The sequence below is a fragment of the Sapajus apella genome, unplaced genomic scaffold (assembly GCF_009761245.1).
Source record: "Sapajus apella isolate SASKATOON/1434 unplaced genomic scaffold, GSC_monkey_1.0 scaffold8, whole genome shotgun sequence".
NCBI lineage: Eukaryota > Metazoa > Chordata > Mammalia > Primates > Cebidae > Sapajus > Sapajus apella.
In genome coordinates, this window is record NW_022436948.1 from 39,834,963 (window position 1) to 39,840,618 (window position 5,656).

Genomic DNA, 5,656 nt, shown 5'->3' on the forward strand with positions numbered 1-5,656 from the left:
TGAGGTAGATAGTATTACTTCTATTATACAGATAAAGACATTGAGCATCAGAGAATTCAATTTGCCAAAAGGTATTCAGAAAGTACAGAGCTGGAATTGGACAACAGTTCTTTCAATTTCAAATCCTAGATTTTTTCCCTTTAGTTAAGATATTTCAAGTTAATATGTTGACATAAACTCTATCAATGATTTAAACTTTAAGGGATATGCTTTAGAAAATATATGAACATGTTAAATAATTAAGTATCATTATTTTGCATATAAATAAACAAGTGCCTTGAAATATTTATATGTACGTAAACATTTTTCTTAAGCATTTTAAATACTCCCATATTGCATTTTTAAAAATTATTTAAACAGTTCATAAAAAAGAATGTGCTAAGAAAAAGCCTACTTAATTCTACTCCTTGTTAAAAATTCTACACGTTTTAAATGAATGAACTTCATTCATCTGACTTACAAAAAGCCAAAAGGAGGTAGCAGCTATTGATGTTAAATTTTACCTCAAATTTTTACAATCATTTGATATAGACCTCTTTGTACACAGTATATGTATCAGATATATACTGACAGATTTGAAAAACTTGCAGTTTACATTTTCTCTTATTATATCACCGTCTCTGTAACTAAAAATATATCCAGCAGACATAAAATTTCCTGTCTCTAGTAAGCCTCAATTGTGAGAATACTACTTTCACCGGGAAGATGTTTTACTTTTGTTAATTTGTTAGCTTTTTCCTACAGCTCTCATATGTTGTTCTATGTTATTGAACAGAGAGAAAAGATTTAGCTAGATTTATTGTGGTAAATGACTATGTTTTCTGCTCATCAATTATGATGTGCTGTGCTCACCTTACCTTTTAAACTCACAATCACTATTCATCTTGGTGCTTGTGTCCAGTTCTTGGTGTATTGTGTCTAGGGAACTTTATATTTTGTATTCAACACAGGGTCCTTTTTTTACTGTTACCTAGTGTATATATTTTAAGAAGAAAAACCACTAAAATTGGAGTTACTAAGACATTTAGAGTAAGTTTATTCCTTAAATTTATGTTAATAATTCCTAATTCAATATTCTTTGTTAATCTAATTTAATGATTGTGTTATTTTAACTATTGAGCAAAAATAAAAACAACTTACCTTTTTTTGTGCCTTTTTTTAATTTTTGGAAGTAGAAAAAATTTTATTGGAAATATAATATGTTTTAATTTTACAAATATTAATAGTCATTGGTTTGAAGATATTTACATGGTGTCTCAGAATCTTTTATGAGGACCTTAGAAGGCATTCAAAAATAAAGATCAGAGAAATTAAAAAAAAAAAATAATCGGTTTGTATTTTGTTTGTGACTTTAGGATTCATAACTGGGTTGAACATAGGCCTTGGTTTAGATGGCTATTTATTTATTTATTTTGACATGAAGTCTTGCTGTGTCACCCAGGCTGGAGTGCAATGGCAAGATCTCAGCTCACTGCAACCTCTGCCTCCTGGGTTCAAGTGATTCTTCAGCCTCAGCCTCCCTGAGTAGCTGGGATTACAAGTGTGTCACCATGCCCACCTAATTTTTGTATTTTTAATAAAGATGAGGTTTCAACATGTTGGCCAGGCTGGTCTCCAGTTCCTGACCTCAAGCGATCTGCCTGCTTTGGCCTCCCAAAGTGCTGGGATTACAGGTTTGAGCCACCATGCCCAGCCTTAGATGGCCTATCTTTAACTGCCTATATAAGACCCCACTTTTATAACTTCTCCAAGTTGTTACTCATCTTTACATTACATTTTAGAGATGTAAATGTGTTCATATATATGTTTAGCTCATTATTTTTGAGTGCTGTGTCCACAGTCCACCATATGTATACGTATATAATATATATACTTACACGTATACACTACACACACATATGTGTATATATATATATATCACAGTTTTCATGCCCATTTCCCTTGTGATAGATATTTAGACTTAATTGCCATTAATGATTGTTGAGTTTATTAAAAAAATACACTGCAATAAAGATCCTAGGTGATGGTTACATGAAAATTTGCTTCAGCTGTTCTTTTGGGTATGTATTCAAGGATCGGATGATTGAGGTGTAGCATATTTGAATAATTAATTTCGTTAAATACTGAAATTTTTCTGTGCTCTGAAGTTGTAAAATTATTTCCTTTTACCATCTGAGATTGATGATCTAACTTTTGCAAGAATTATAGTTTCCAAGTAGTACTTCACTATTGTTTATAGTTGCATTTCCCTAGTGTTGAGCACTTGTTCGTATACTTATTCAACACTAAATTCTTTTCCTTTTGTGAGTAACTTATTTATATTGGCCCAGTGTTTACTGGGTTTCCATTGTTTCTTTGCTGAATTGCAGAAATTTATGTGGTTTTCTAGATATTATAATCTGTTACCAGCAATGACATTGCAAAAAACCCTCTAGGTTTCACATGTGTTAACTTTGTTTCCATGGCTTTTCACGAAACAAAAATCATTAATTTTAATGTAATCATACATACTAATACTTTTCATTTAATGTTTGTGCTTTGCCACCACTAAGAAATTACCTATATTACAAGATCATAAAAACATCCATGTATTTATTCTTTCTTTTATTTTGTAAATGTAACTGAAACACCTAAATGTTTAATTCACTTGAAATTTGGTTACTTATTTGTTTTTGGTTTGTGTTTTCAATCTAAGTTTGATTTTCTTTATTTAGTGAACGAAACCTCCTAACATCGTTTACTGAATAATGCGTTCTTTTTCTTGATTTGTGATGAGGTCCTGACATGTTTATCTGCTGGTCTATTTTAGGCTCTATTTTATTTCCCTTCTATTAGTTTATTATCGTGGCTCTTCCGAAATGTTTTAAATACTATGTCATTGTAAAACCTCACAGAATCTTTTCCCTTCTTTTAAAATACTGTCTTCACATTCAAATATGATATTTTTTTCTATATTTTGGAAACAGTATATTAAAAAAGTATTATATTTTTCCCCTAACATGGTCTTGGACATTTTTTGTTAGAGTAGTTTCTATATTGATATTTTAAATGGTACTCTGTGTTTCATATCTCTAGCTAGTCTGTGCAGATGTGAAGGCACAATTTTTAGTTACACAGTTGATTTTTTGTTTTGAAATATTTCTTAACTTTTTAGATTATAATTGTTTGTTTTTTCTAGGGTTTTAATATCATTGATTTTGTAATTTATCACAATTACTTATTTGTATATCACACACTGCAACTGAAGCAAACACATGGGTAATTAAGTGTATACATGTTTATTATACAAAATAGCTCTTTTGAAAGTATCCTAATTTTTCATTTGTCTTAACTAAGGATAGGAGTATTCAGCAAACCATTTGAAAACATGAGCCATTAAACCTAACACATGTATTACTAAACTACTTTGGAGAAAAAGGCTAGAATTAGAGATATTTTGGGAATCCTTAACTTTAGAAACTTAGGAAGTATCTAAAGCCATCTGACTGAACGTGGTCACTGAAGACATGCTAAGATAAAATAGAGATTTAACTTGTCAAAGTCTTTGGACACTTGATCTTCAGAGGTCTGTGAAATGAAGTACAACCCACGGAGGGGAAAGTAGCTGATAACAGGGAGAAAACTAAGCAAATGGGGAAACTTGGAAGCAAAGTGAAAGAAGTTTCAAAATGAGAGTGTGATCAGGTATGTTAAATCATGTTAAGGGGTCATGAAAGATGAGGATTGAGGATCAACCACTAGATTTTTCAATATAAAGTCACTGTTGACAAAAACAATTTCAATAGACTGACAGAAACAAAGCTTGATTAGAGTGGCTAAAGAGAGATTAGAAGAGAAAATGGAGACAGCCAGTATAGAAAACTTTTTCTAAGAGTATTGCTTGAAAGTACCATGGTATGAGAATGAGCCCAAGGTTTTATCCTATCCATTATACCAGCAGAGATAGGAGAATAGATAGGGACATTAGATGTAGATGAATGTTTGAACGAAGGGAGCCTGTGTATAGCTTCTGAATGCTTCTAGTTTTTCAGTGAAATAGGAAGTAATATCATTACCCATGAATGGGGAGGAGGTGTTGGACTTGTGGTGTTTGCATCGCTGTGTTTAACTGTGCTTCAGGATTAAAGTTAATCATTAGGTAAAAATGTATTTCCCTTTCACCCAGATGATGAAAGTTGGTTTGAAAAAAAAAAAAAAAGTTCTTGCTTCTTTGAAGTCTCAGTTGGGAGGTGAATCAAAACCAAATACTAAGTGAAAAAAGCAAGGGCAAATTAAAAATCTGTGGATCGATGCACTTCTGCATGTCCTTCACTTTCTTCAGCTGTTCAGCTGCTCATTATTTTCATGATGTATTTCCTTTTTTATAGAAGTCTTAATTCTTTTCCTTTTGTGTTGTTTTGTTTTGGCTAATTATTTACTCCTAAAATTGCCTCTGGTCACAAATATGAGTTGGGTTATTCTAAAAATGTATAGGTCTTAAAGAAAACAGTTAAAATGAGAATTCCTAGTGTTTTGGTATTTTTTGTGGGTTTTTTAAAAGGTAGAAATCCATTTGAAGCAGTACATAATTTTCATTTTATAAAAAAAAATAAGAAATAACTATTAATAAACGGAATTTCAATGGGCATGTTGAGATGCAATAGTTCTGTGGATCGTTTTGTCAGTTAATTTTGGTTTTTAAAAGTAATGTCTATTTTTTCAAATTTTGGTATAAATGTTGCTGAGTAATTTCTGTGTACTGATATTCAAATATTTTTACTGTAAAATTTTACTACGTTTAGAAATTACTAATAGAATTGTGAATGAACTAAACTACTCTATGTTATATAATAGTTTTACATTGTTTAGAAAACAAAAACAAGCAATGGGGAAAGGATTCCCTGTTTAATAAATGGTGTTGGGATAACTGGCTAGCCATGTGTGGAGAACAGAAGCTGGACCCCTTCCTGACACTTTATGCTAAAATTAACTCCAGGTGGATTAAAGACTTAAGCATAAGACCTAACACCATAAAAACCCTAGAAGAAAACCTAGGCAAAAGCATTCAGGACATAGACATAGGCAAGGACTTAATGACTAAAACACCAAAAGCTTTGGCAACAAAAGCCAAAATAGACAAATGGGGTCTAATTAAACTCCAGAGCTTCTGTACAACGAAAGAAACAATCATTAGAGTGAACCAGCAACCAATAGAATGGGAAAAAAATTTTGAAATCTACCCGTTTGACAAAGGGCTAATATCCAGAATCTACAAAGAACTAAAACAGATTTACGAGAAAAAACAAACAAACCAACCCATTTAAAAGGGGGTAAAGGACATGAACACTCACTTTTCAAAAGAAGACATATATGAGGCAACAAACATATGAAAAAATGCTCATCTTCACTGGTCATTAGAGAAATGCAAATCAAAACCACACTAAGATACCATCTCACACTAGTTAGAATGGTGATCATTAAAAAATCTAGAGACAACAGATGCTGGAGAGGATGTGGAGAAATAGGAACAATTTTACACTGTTGGTGGGAGTGTAAATTAGTTCAGCCATTGTGCAAGGCAGTGTGGTGATTTCTCAAGGACCTAGAAATAGGAATTCCATTTGACCCAGCAATCCCATTACTGGGTATATACCCAAGGGATTATAAATCATTCTAT